Consider the following 14794-nt stretch of genomic DNA (forward strand, 5'->3'; position numbering starts at 1 on the left):
TTGGTGGCAGGCTCCCTCCCCAGGGTCCAGAGCCAGCGCGGCTGGTGCTGTGGGAGTAGCAGGGCCCACTCTATATGGTGGGGCTGCACGGGGCAGGCAGCAGAGGTGGTGCAGGCCAGACAATGCAGGGCAGCCACTTAGGTGCACAGGGCGAGGCAATGGTGGTGCAGGTCCAGCACCAGGTAGGCCACCAGCCTGGCTGACATGGATGAGCACAAGGAAGGAGTGCACATGGACTCCGCAGAACCCACCTCCCACTCCTTGTCCTCTCTTACTTACCTAGTTGAGATGGTATAGTTGGGCAGCAGGGAGAGATGCAAAGTTCCTGCCTACTCGCCTTCGCTGCAGACAACTTGCCAGTGCAACGTTTGCCGGCCAGGACTTTTGGCACACTCAGCAGCAATTCCTATTGGCTTTCAAAAGCCAATAAGCTTTTGAAAGTCAATAGAGGGAGTAGCATAGCTTGTGCAAAAGCTTTTTTTTTCCTGCAAAAAAGGTGCCCGGAACGCCATTCTGAGCGTTCTATGAGAAAAAAAGCCCTGCTTTTATTTTTTAATCTTATGATTTTAAAAATGTATTTTTTTCTATTGTAAGTTGCCCCAAACCTTGCCATGTGGATTGCATACAAATATTATATAATTGGTAAATAATGGTAGAACATATGTTAAATATACATCAAATGATAATATGCTTCACTACAAAGTCAATTCTTGCTCAGTGACAGACCAAGGAGTTAATTCGGAAAGGCAAGAGGAAAATCTAGAAGAGATCTGTGCAACTTGTAGAAGGGAAAGGCCCACACTGATAAATTAAAAATCTTTGTGGTCTGCAAAGGAAAGCTGGTGGGCTAATCAATGATTTGGTGACTAGAGGAGCATCTACAATGTTGGAGCTCGTGGTCATGGTAAACCATGGAGGCACTAGTCAACATGACTTTCAGGGCAATGGTGATGATTTTATTACTTTTTTAAAAAAATGTCTATGCTCTGTCCAAGGGTGCTTGGTAGGCTGCATGTACACGCCAGTTCTAGAATTTATTTTGAAGCATTCAACTATCTAGAGCAGGCATGTCAAACTCATTTTGTTTGAGGCAACTTCTTATAAAAGAATTGCCATTAATTTGTTTTAATAAAATAATTTAAATCAATTTTTCACTTGAATTATATTGGTTGACAATGAGATTTTTTTTTAGTACAATTGCCAAATGCAATAAACTGGTTTTAGGTATATGGTACTGGAAGGAAATAGCAATCCCTGCTGTGTTACTGATCCCAGAGAAACATTTCAGTGGGTTAGGACACTGAGCTTGTCAATCAGAAGGTCGGCAGTTTGGCGGGTCGAATCCCGAGTGCCGCATAACAGAGTGAGCGCCTGTTACTCGTCCCAGCTTCTGCCAACCTAGTAGTTCAAAAGCACGTAAAAAGGCAAGTAGAAAAATAGGGACCACTATGGTGGGAAGGTAACACCGTTCCATGCGCCTTTGGTATCTAGTCATGCCAGCCACATGACCACAGAGACGTCCTTGGACAAGCGCTGGCTCTTCGGCTTTGAAACGGAGATCAGCACCGGCCCCTAGAGTCAGAAACAACTAGCACACACATGCGTGGGAACCTTTACCTTTACCTTTTAGGTATCCTTAGGGTGCCATAGTTATGGATGAGAAATATTGGTTGCAAAGTTGGCATTTCTGGATGTTATACAGATATTTTGGACTTATTTTTGTTTCTTTGCATGTTTGATATTTTTAAAAAGACATATGCTACTGACTACGCTTATTCACATATATAACATCTTTTGCTAGGATACATGATCACTGCTTGTCCAAAGTTTTAATATACAGATAATACCACCAGAAATTATTTTAGCCTTTTTAATAAATGTTGTTATTGATGTTAAGCTCACCAGGGAAAACATCATATATTGTTATGTATATACTAGGTTAATTATTTAAAGAGTGAAGTGCAACATAACTAGATTCTAAATAATCTATTTTTCAAAACACACAACAGTCCAAACAGTAAAAGTTAAGTCCAAATTAAGAATATTTCATTCTTAAGAATTGTTTAATTTAAAGTGGTTTAGTTGCAATAGATGGTTATAGATTCAAAATAGTTTTCAAGAGTGTACAAAAGATACTATTATTTTCTAGAATCAGCTAAATTAGACATATTACATTGAGAAAAATGTTTCTCATTTCTTTCCTGTTACCTTTGATTTCATTGCAGAGATGTTAACATAAGAAATAGATTATTTTGTTATCGAATTTTACCTTCCAAAAGACAGAAGCAGATGAAAAATGTGAGGTTCTTTCCTGTTGGCTTTTTTGAATTAGCTGTTTTAGATTCTAAAAGTTTAGTTCCTAAAGAAGTAACCCTGTAAATAATTTTAATGTCCTCCTCTAGTGCAGGCTCTTTTATGACTCAAGGACTTCAACTCCCAGAATTCCTGAGCCAGCATGGCTCAGCTTGGAAACCTCTCCCTTTCCCCTCAGCATGGCTGGCTCAGGATTTCTGGGAGTTGAAGTCCATGAGTCATAAAAAGAGCCAATATTGCCTAGCCCTGCAATAGGCTTAGGAAAGCCAATAAGGGAGCTTTTTTGTTTGTTTGTTTGTTTGTTTTGCCGTTCTGAGCATTCTATGAGAAAAAAGCCCTGGGCATACATAATTCTTGCTGCTATTAATACATGTAACATTAAGTATCCACTCTCCTTGTCATAGTTGGGACCTATCATTCCTAAAAGAAAGAATTCTGGTTTAAATTCTATTTGATTTTTAATCATCTCTTGACACAGAAGTTCGTTGCAAATGGTTGCCTCCAGTAACCAGCCCTGCCCACACATTCCTTTTTTGTTATGCACCCCCCAAGGCGTGGCTTCTCACTGCTTTCTCCTTCTTCCTTGGAGTCGCCCTATTGCTTCCCTCTGATTTACTCTTATGACCTGTCTATGTTTCTGAGCATCTCTGAGGTCTTCCAGCTGTGCTTCCTCTGAGTCTGACTCCGCCTCCCATCCCAGCTGGCCTTCAGCTTGGCCACGAGTGGAGGGGCCAGGTTCTGCTTCACTTTGTAAGTCTGGTAACTCATCAGAGCCTTCCTCTGACTCTGATTCCCCAGATTCAGCTGCCGGGATCACAATCTGGCATGGAATCACAACACTGGGCTTCTCAGAAGATCCTGGGCAACACTTGAAAATTGGTCTTTAATGAGGCAAAATTAGGAAATGTCAATTTCTTCCACAATCTCCCAGTAAATGAAAATACTTGGATGAGCGCCAGTGAATGTTGGGAGGATTTTGTTGCTGAACTAAATATTTGTTCAATGAATGAAGTTCTGAAAATACTCCAGTATGTAAGTGTTTTAATAATGCCAATCAGGTATCTTATAGAAATATGAATTGTGCAATTGTATCCTTGGAATTACTATCATGCTGGGAATCAAGGCTTTAAGCTTCCTGAATCCTAATTGAAACTATCCTATTTAAATAAAATATAGGTCAAGTTTCTGTCAATATCTCTTTGCAGATGTCCCAAGTTTGAAGAGAATGATGGGTGTTTTCAAATGGAAGCTTGAGTTCACTTTAGGGATAAAAACTAGGTCAAATATTAATCCTGGTGAAGACACATAACTATGAATCAAACTACTGTTTGCTGAGCAATACATCTGGTTAGAATCAAACATAGTTTCAAGAATGTAAAGAATTTGATCCAAACCCCAGATAATCTATCCCAATCCATGCTAGGGCAAATGTTGCCAGTAGGAAAAGTTTGGGAAAGGAAACTGATCCAATCTGTCTTTCTTACAATTCTTTTTTGCAAGCTATTATGGGGATTAATTGCTTTCCATTTTGTCCTACACACAGACAAATTTGCAATTACAATTAGGGACAGGATTTGGGAAGAGGCAAATCTTCTAAAACCAGGCTTGAAACAGAAAATTTAGAGTCTGTATCTTGATGTGGAAAAACACATGTGCCTGCCATCCTATTAAACATTTGTTTAAGCTCACAACAAGACAATTTAAGTTCCATGAAGGAAATTTCTATGCACAATGGAAAGATGACAGACAGACAAAATCTGAAAGAGACTATACTTTATATGTTTCTTGCTGACAAATCACACTTTTACATTATAGTATTTACTATTAGGATAAAAAGTTTCCTTGATCAAGTTCCAGGCACGTTGTTCTGCACTGCCTAGATGGGGAGAGAAGTTACTGAGCAAGGTAACCAGGGTAGCATATTTTCAAAACAGGGGAAGGGTAGCTGCTGAATATGACAGCTGTGGAAACATCAGTATATTTTATAAACTGCCTCTGGAACCTGCCCAGACAGTTGATCCTTCAATAGCACATTTCTTGGCTTGTTTTGAGCTGAGCGGCGTACCTTTTACTCATGTAAAGGTATTTACTATGGAAGCCTGGTGTAATTTTACACAGCTTGTTATTTTACATAATATATACTTGGAACCAGCTTCTCTTTTTTCTCATTTTGATCTTTACATTTTTTCCCCTAGAAGTTCTGATACCAAAGCTGTGGTTAAACTTTTTTTTTTATTAACATAGATTACATTTTGCATGATCACCTAAGGCTAGAAATATAGATTGCCAGTTTTTGTGTCAGTTGCACAATCTTCCTAAGCACTTAATTAGAAAAGCAACCCAAACCATTATCTTGTAAGAATATGCTGTGTACCTTATTCTTATTTCTGGGCTTTTTCACTTTCAAGATATCTTTATCAAATTCAGAATTCATATCACCTATCAAATTAGCAAATACATGGGCTGAAATAAATCCCATCCTCTTTCAGCCCTTCTGCCAAAATGGTAGCAATAGGGGTCATTTAGCCCAGTCAGAGAGGGACGCGGTGGCTCAGTGGGTTAGGATGCTGAGTTTGTCGATCTGAAGTTTGGCAGTTTGGCGGGTCGAATCCTGAGTGCCCCATAACAGAGTGAGCGCCTGTTACTCGTCCCAGCTTCTGCCAACCTAGCAGTTCGAAAGCATGTAAAATGCAAGTAGAAAAATAGGGACCACTACGGTGGGAAGGTAACAGCGTTCCGTGCGCCTTTGGCATCTAGTCATGCCGGCCACATGACCACGGAGACGTCCTCAGACAAGCGCTGGCTCTTCGGCTTTGAAACGGAGATGAGCACCGGCCCCTAGAGTTGGAAATGACTAGCACGCATTTGTGGGGGAACCTTTACCTTTACCTAGCCCAGTCAGGGCTTCAGGGCATAACTAGCAGCAGGAAGCAACAGCTGCACAGGATTTTAGCCAGTTGCCTCTCAGCCCTGCCTGAAAATAGGGACTGACAATAAGAGCATTTATACATGGTCTTCTTTTGTTGTTGCTGTTGCTATTTTGTCTTTTTGAAATAATTTTGAAATGGTAGACAAGAGGATCACTCCTTTTCAGTAGTTGCATTTAGATCTTTATAGGAGATAAAGGAGATTCATGTGAACTTCAGATTGCCAGTATCTGATCTAAAGAAGTTCTTTCCCAGTGGAAGTCTCCTGGCAGCAAAATCGACCAGGTTTGGACCTCTTCCCACTCCACTTTTGTGTTAGAGTTCTAATCCAGATCAGACTCCACAATTGTAACAAACTGTAAACTGGGTCTCCTTCTGCAGGCAAGCCAAAAACCAGGATGGGGATGGGCAGGATAGGGAAGGGGCATTGGAAAGATAAGACATGGGAGTCCTGAAATGACTATACCTAACTTCCCAAGATTTCCATCCCAAATGTATATATTTCTGAGTTTCTATGAATGGAAAGTTACAAAAGTCCCTGTCTGTTCTGAATAGGATAATGCAGGTTTAGACAATCGGGTCACTCATTTGAATATGACAGATTTATCTATTCAGTTACCAAATTTAGAGGCGCTTTGGCAAACTGTAACTGTCTCTATGCTCCCATGCATGAATTAATTGTAAGAAAGTAAACATTTCCTTTTGCTTTGTGTATATAAAGCCTGCAATTTGTAAGGGACTGGTCCATAAGCTATCACTTTTCCCCTTCAGAGATACAGAACACTCCTCTTATGCTACTCCATATTTCTGTGTTTAGAATGGGTGCATGATAAATCCAACAGATCTGCTCTCAAGGCATCATTGGATCTATGCCACAGATTTAAAAATCATGAGGTTACAGATTATCACACCAAGGCTCCCAGAACAAGAATTAGAAGACTTAACTGTTGCAACTGTTTGAATGGATTTAATTCAGTCAAACCCAGCCCAGCTCTTCTGCAGTTTTGGGACTAAGCTCATATGCACATGGCCCCTCCCACCCCAGCATACAGCAGATTATGTTGCTAAGCAGTGTGATGTAATGTAGAACAAGCGCAGTCAAGAGGGGCTTGCCGGCTGCCTGCATTGCGCTGTTTCCCAGCTCTCTTTCCTGCAAGTTAAAGGTTTTCCCGGGGAGGTTCCATACCAACACATTTATATAGTATGCCGGGTTCATGAACAGCTGTTACTGAGAGGAAGACACAAGCAACATCTACTTACAGGCATGCAGTGATTTCACTGTGAACTGCTGCTTGTGTCTCCCCAGCATCCCACAGAACATTTTGAACCATCATTTTGGAACACTGTATGCTTTAGGGAGCCTGGATACAAAAGTTAATCTGAACTAGAGTCTTCCTGAGTAACATGATTGCATTGGTATCCATCCTGTCTATTCCTGTGATGGCTTACACTTACTCAGAAGAGGAGGCACAAAATATGCATTGATCCCCTTTGTGGTGCAAAATCCACATTTTCAGATATTTAGGTTGGATTCCTCACCACCAGGCTAGGACTTGGTGGGACTGTGAGAAATAAACAAAACTGTAGGTAATTCAATTGGCCAAGCATATGGCCTCATGTTAGCTTTCATTCTTGACAGAGCATAGAAGGTATATATAAAAAAGAGTTTATCTGCATTTTCTGCTATTGATAGTTATTGGGGAAAAGTATCTGTGATTTTTTTATGCAACTAAAATGTCACTCTGACCTTGCTCCAGAAAAGCTTTGAGAGATTTGCATCTAGTAATAATTTATGTCTTAATAATTTGTTTTAATAAATGTAACTATACCTACAAGGGAGAGAGCTGGTTTAGTGCATCAGTAGAATATAAGGAGAAATAGAATGGTTGCCATAAATTTGACAACCATACATATAATGACCTCATTCTGTGGTTTCATATGAGATTATGGTGTACCAAACAGAGTCTGTAGCACACCACCTTTTATCTCCCATACAAATAAAGCAATTTCTCCATCACTACATTATAAGAATACAAATATTTCAGGAGACCATTGTCAATGGGACCAAACACAACTGAAATATCCAAGAAAATTAAGAGGATCATTCTCCCACGTAGATTCTCCATCAGGCTTATCAGAGCTATTCTAGGCCACGCATGTCATATTCGCTGTGTCATGTGACGTATTGTGACTGTCAACGCTGCTAACATCGAATGTTATTGCTTGACAAGAGATGAAGAAGTAGCTATTTCATTTGTTAAACTTGTGTATTGCTTTAAAACATTTAGTTAAGGTTGGGAGGGGGGACGAGTAGGACTGCACCTTTCAAGGCCATCTCTAACTAAGTAGATAAGGCCTTGGCGGGTTTTCTAATGGAAGGGAAAGTGATTCTTTAAATTAATTGGAGAATATGATTAATGACAAAATTAGAAAGGTGGAGAATTGTGTTTTAATATATTGTGCAAAGGGCGGAGATTTCAGATTCCAGCCTCCTTTGAGCAAGCATTTGCTGGTTTATTAGGCTAATAAAGGACTTTTAAGGTAAACAATGCCTCAGAGTCACTTGAAAAGCCCATACATGGGAAAGTTGACCGTGACGTATCTCAACTTTTTTTGCATTGCCGCAGCTTCCATATGAGGCAACAGTGTCTCGGGCTGGCAGTTTGACACCCCTGTTTTAGTCTAAGCTCTGGCTTGTAATATATCCCAATGATCAGTCTCAACCAAGTGCGTCTAGGCACAATAAGAACCATGCCTATAGCACATGGCCAAAATAGATATTTTTAATGCAAGGTATATGTGCTGCCAATGCAGAACCTTAGAACTTAAATTTCTGGTATCTGATGAAAAAGAACCAGGGACCAAAGGTAGAAAGATTATTGGAAGTTGAGTTGGCTTTGGCTAATATTTTTGTAGGCCTAATTTCCCTCTCCAGAAAATAATTATCTTGTCATTTCTCTTCTACCATGATCCAACCCATTGCAAATGTCTTTTTTTCAGGCCCTTTTGCACTTGGCAAAGAAATATATTGTGTTTTATATTCAGCAAGCAAAGAATAGGTGTCACAGGATGGGGCAATGAGGAGTTGATATAGTAGTGAAGCTAAAGAAACTTAATGATATGCTATCAATCTTTTGCAAATGTAAAAAAGAACTTCTCCCTGGCAACCCGGGTTATTATGACTTTTTCAAAGAGACAGCCTCTTAAAATAACAGCAGAAAGGTGAAGTCTCACCTTTGCTATATCTTTATGTCTGGTGGTGGTAGTGGTGTTGTCAGCTCACTTAGATCTGCTTATAAGCCATTCAAGACCCAGATGCTGCCCTCTCACATCACCTACTAGGAGTTATTCTAGGCTTCAATCTCATAGAATTTGTGTAAAAGATGCAAAAACGTTTTGGTTTTATGCAAAAGGGGAGTGAGGAGACAAAACTGCCCAAGTTCCTCTTTGTAGTTGGAATAGCAAGAGGCCAAATTAAAACCAGAGGGTTTGGTGGCTCTTCCCAAAGCAGGGATGGACAACCTTTTGATCAGAAGGGGCTATATTTAGTAGTGTTAGCAGGAATTATAATTGCCAAGAAATAGTAATATTGCAAAGTAGATGGAGTCACATCATACATTTGGGCAGGGAAAAGATTTTATTTTTATTTTTATTTTTTGGCAGAAGAGCTTCAAAACAATAGTTTTAAATCATCAATTTGTATGAATTTCCATTTCAAAATGGCAAGAAACGAGGATTCAGCAAGATAGCTGCAAGAAGAAAACAAGAACAATTTTGGGTTGTATACAACTCTGTATTTCAGTTTATCCTGCAGTCATAGAAAATGGTTGCTTCCATCAAATCCTAAGAAAAATACTCCACCAAAAGGGTAACCGTAACTTAAATTCAAAAGTGATACCATGCCAGAGAACAAATCTGCACATCAGAGAAGGATTTTTTTCAGTATAAAATCCCATGCTCTGCCTACATTAAAAATTCTATATTTTTTCACTTTATTATTGGAACTCAGATGCAGAAATAGATTTTGGTGTTGTTGTTTTTTTTTAAAAAAACCCAAATAGCAACAAATTATATAGTCCTTGACTTACAACAATTTATTTAGTGACCGTTCTAAGTTACAACGCCACTAAAAAATGACTTATTACCATTTTTCACACTTACAACCTTTGCAGCATCCCCTTGGTCATATGATCAAAATTCAGACACTTGGCAATTGATTCATATTTATGATGATTGCAGTGTCCTGGGATCCTGGGATCATCATTTGCGACCTTCTGACAAGCAAAGTCAATGGGGAAACCAGATTCACTTAATCATATTACTAACTTAACAACTAAAGTGATTAAATTAACAACTGTGGCAAGATAGGTTGTAATAGGGCAAAATTCACTTAACAACTGTCTCCTTTAGCAACAGAAATTTTGGGCTCAATTGTGGTCATAACTTGAGGACCACCTGTACAGGAATTGTCTTAACTGAAGATTATGTTGCCTATTCCTAGTGATTCACTGGCCATTGTAAATCATGTCTTTAAATTCTATCTCAAGTCTTTGTTTACCAATAAGAATGACAATAAAGATGAAGTTATATTGGCTTGCTTATGAATTTTTTAAAAGCACCTCACCAATCTTTGTATTTAGGACTGTTGCAGCATCCCACAGTCATGTATCACATGGCTTGCAAGAAGCACAGTAAACATAGATGGATGTAAAATCCTAAGTTGGAGTCATGTGATTTTTTATTCCTTAGTGCCCACAGCTGAATTGTTGGTCCCAACTGTGTTTGGTAAATAAGGGCTACTGAACCCAAACCCAAGAGTAGCTATGACCCCACTGCCATATGAAAATGTACAGGGAGTGCAGAATTATTAGGCAAGTTGTATTTTTGAGGATTAATTTTATTATTGAACAACAACCATGTTCTCAATGAACCCAAAAAACTCATTAATATCAAAGCTGAATATTTTTGGAAGTAGTTTTTAGTTTGTTTTTAGTTATAGCTATTTTAGGGGGATATCTGTGTGTGCAGGTGACTATTACTGTGCATAATTATTAGGCAACTTAACAAAAAACAAATATATACCCATTTCAATTATTTATTTTTACCAGTGAAACCAATATAACATCTCAACATTCACAAATATACATTTCTGACATTCAAAAACATAACAAAAACAAATCAGTGACCAATATAGCCACCTTTCTTTGCAAGGACACTCAAAAGCCTGCCATCCATGGATTCTGTCAGTGTTTTGATCTGTTCACCATCAACATTGCGTGCAGCAGCAACCACAGCCTCCCAGACACTGTTCAGAGAGGTGTACTGTTTTCCCTCCTTGTAAATCTCACATTTGATGATGGACCACAGGTTCTCAATGGGGTTCAGATCAGGTGAACAAGGAGGCCATGTCATTAGATTTCCTTCTTTTATACCCTTTCTTGCCAGCCACGCTGTGGAGTACTTGGACGCGTGTGATGGAGCATTGTCCTGCATGAAAATCATGTTTTTCTTGAAGGATGCAGACTTCTTCCTGTACCACTGCTTGAAGAAGGTGTCTTCCAGAAACTGGCAGTAGGACTGGGAGTTGAGCTTGACTCCATCCTCAACCCGAAAAGGCCCCACAAGCTCATCTTTGATGATACCAGCCCAAACCAGTACTCCACCTCCACCTTGCTGGCGTCTGAGTCGGACTGGAGCTCTCTGCCCTTTACCAATCCAGCCACGGGCCCATCCATCTGGCCCATCAAGACTCACTCTCATTTCATCAGTCCATAAAACCTTAGAAAAATCAGTCTTGAGATATTTCTTGGCCCAGTCTTGACGTTTCAGCTTGTGTGTCTTGTTCAGTGGTGGTCGTCTTTCAGCCTTTCTTACCTTGGCCGTGTCTCTGAGTATTGCACACCTTGTGCTTTTGGGCACTCCAGTGATGTTGCAGCTCTGAAATATGGCCAAACTGGTGGCAAGTGGCATCTTGGCAGCTGCACGCTTGACTTTTCTCAGTTCATGGGCAGTTATTTTGCGCCTTGGTTTCTCCACACGCTTCTTGCGACCCTGTTGACTATTTTGAATGAAACGCTTGATTGTTCGATGATCACGCTTCAGAAGCTTTGCAATTTTAAGAGTGCTGCATCCCTCTGCAAGATATCTCACTATTTTTGACTTTTCTGAGCCTGTCAAGTCCTTCTTTTGACCCATTTTGCCAAAGGAAAGGAAGTTGCCTAATAATTATGCACACCTGATACAGGGTGTTGATGTCATTAGACCACACCCCTTCTCATTACAGAGATGCACATCACCTAATATGCTTAATTGGTAGTAGGCTTTCGAGCCTATACAGCTTGGAGTAAGACAACATGCATAAAGAGGATGATGTGGTCAAAATACTCATTTGCCTAATAATTCTGCACTCCCTGTAGTTCAAATAGTTCTGATTGCCATTTATTCCAAGAAAAAGTAAATACAGGTAGTCCTCAACTTACAACAGTTCATTTAGTGACCATTCAAATTTACAACACCACTGAAAACAGAGACTTATGACGATTTTTCATACTTACAACCTTTGAAGCATCCCCATGATCATGTCATCAAAATTCAGATGTTTGGCAACTACTCATACTTATGATCATTGCTGTGTCCCAAGGCCATCTGTGATCACTTTTTGCACCCCTTTAAAAAAGCAAAATCAATGGGAAACCAGATTTACCTAACAGCCATGTTACTAACTTAACAACTGCAGTGATTCACTTAACAACTGTGGCAAGAAAGGTTGTAAAATGGGGCAAAAGCCGTTAACAAACGTCTCACTTCACACAGAAATTTTGGGCTTAATTGAGGTCATAAGTCGAGGACAATCTGTACAATGATTGGTGTGTTATGTAACAGGCTAATTTATAAGGAACCTGTGTTTAGGTTTTACAGGATTCTGCATGACGAAGAGTTCTTTGTAAATTGACTCTGAAGAACCTTCAAACATGCAAAACAAGTTTTATCATAAGAACAAACTTTTATTTGGGACAAAAAAGTAGCAGAACAAGGCTAAATATATAATGATGTCAATAAAGCTATGAAGTTGAGCTATTCAAAAGCAGCCACACCTTCCTAAGTACTTGACCAATCTTGTTCTATTTGTACTGAATAGAATCTTGATATGCTGTACCTATAACCCTTTGGGCACTTTAGCTCACTCCACTCCGCACATATGCTGCCAAAATAGGCTTGCTCAAGTAGTTGTCACACATCAGCAGGAGTACAAAATCTAAATGATACAGATTTTGTACTGCCTAACACTCTTATAAAATACTTTCTTGAATCCAATTTGACTCTCCTTCATGGGCCTGAAACTAATTCTAAATAGAACTGGTTTCACAACTCTACAGTAAGATGGTTAGAGAGCCTTCATGATAATTCCAGAGTTTCCAACATAACTTGCCTTCCTCTAGGCTAATTTAACAGTCACTGAAAAATGTGCCTACTATCAAGTGCTGGCTGGGCTACTCCTAGATGATAATAGGCTCAATTGAAAAGAAAACTGTTAAGAGTAAGTTTAGACTGGTAGATGATTTGACTGTCAGAGATATATTGTTTTCACGAATGAAAACAAATATCTGTCAAAACCCACCCCAATCCACATCTTAGGAAACAAGAAAGATATCTTGAAAGAAGAAAGTTCCCTTTCCATGGGGCTTTCCTCCTTCCTTGCTTTGTTGTTAGACATTGTATTTTTTGCAAAGTCCCCGATAAGGTTCTCCCTTCCAGGTTGACTCTTAATGCAGATCCTGTCTAATGTCAAAACCCACCCTAATCCACATCTTAGGAAAGAAGAACTCTTGGAGACAGGATTGTCCAAACAGGAACTTTTACTAAAACATGGTTGACAGTGGATAATCTAGACAGGATCTGGAAACTGTCTCAAAGATCGATATTTTTAAAGTGTCCCCGAGTAAAAACCCCTCCCCTCAGTCCATTTGGTCAGTCCCAGATCAGTCACGTTTCATGTGTCAAAACCCCTCCTGGGAAAAGAGAAACATCATTACATTTGCAACATTATTACCTCCTCCCCTTCACATTCCAGTCAGAGATACAAACCAGAATTTCCCCCCCCCTCTTTGTTTGTTCTTCTTAGTTCAAAGGTTTTCTTCCCTGGTCTTTTGTGATGGCCTCCAGGCAGGGTGAATAAACAAACCTTGCATCTAACGGATAAAAGGTAAAGGTAAAGGTCCCCCCGCATATGCGTGCTAGTCGTTTCCAACTCTAGGGGCCAGTGCTCATCTCCGTTTCAAAGCCGAAGAGCCAGCGTTTGTCCGAGGATGTCTCTGTGGTCATGTGGCCGGCATAACTAGATGCCAAAGGCGCACGGAACACTGTTACCTTCCCACCATAGTGGTCCCTATTTTTCCACTTGCATTTTTACATGCTTTCAAACTGCTAGGTTAGCAGAAGCTGGGACGAGTAACAGGCACTCACTCTGTTATGGGGCACTCGGGATTCGACCCGCCAAACTGCTGATCTTCTGATCGAGAAGCTCAGCGTCCTAACCCACTGAGCCACCGCGTCCCTTATCTAAGGGATAGAGATGGCCAATTAACATCCTGTCTTCTTGCCCCTCCTTGGGAATGGCAGAATCCAGTAAGGGGGTGAGATAGGGAGTTAGAAATGAAATATAAATGGATTCTGACAATATGTTTCCCAGGATAATGTTGCAGGATCCAATCTGAATTGTTCACCAGGACCAGAGGTTTAGTCTTCTGAGCTTTCGGACTTGTGCTGAAGTCCCATCCACAGGGAATTTTCCTGGTGGACATCTGGTGTTACATTCTGGTGAGAGAGAAGTCTCCTGAGGATGGGTTCCACATGAGTCCGAAAGCTCAGAAGATTAAACCTCTGGTCCTCGTGACTGACTCAGATTGGATCCTGCAGGTATTTTTCTTTTTTCTTTTCTTTTGCAGAGCATCAGAAACCATGAAGTATTAGCACACAGTGAAAATAAGCTATACAATAGAGAAAAGGATGAAAACAACAGCTGTAAAGTTATCTTATGAATTATGAGCACGATGAAATATATGTCAAAATTCAGAGGTTTTGACCGACCTCATAGAACAGAAAATACTTTCTCCACTTTCCATGATTATTTGGTTATTCCTTTGCTTATGGCTTATTGAAAAAGAGAAAAAACAAGACTAAATAAATATTAGAAGAATGGAACTGCACTGGGAATTCCTGCATCGAAGAACAGAAAGAGGTAACTTGGGAGAAATTCCCATTTTAAAATGTAGGAGAAAAAGTTGCATCTTTCAGAACAGAACAGCATAACAGATTTGGAAGAAACCTTGAAGGTTTTCTAGTCCAATCCCCTGCTCAAGCTGGTAAAAACCAATAAGATTGCATAGTAGAAAAGACAAGTCCTAAATTATAAATTACTATTTATTACTATTATTATCCTTATCTTTATTACCCCCTCTTATTGGTGTTATTATTATGATTATTAATCTGTTGCTGTGCATGTATACTGAGAAATTCTGCACTGAAACCAAATTCCTTCTGTGTCTAATCACACT

This window comes from Vipera ursinii (assembly GCF_947247035.1).
Source record: "Vipera ursinii genome assembly, chromosome: Z".
NCBI classification, from domain to species: Eukaryota; Metazoa; Chordata; class Lepidosauria; order Squamata; family Viperidae; genus Vipera; species Vipera ursinii.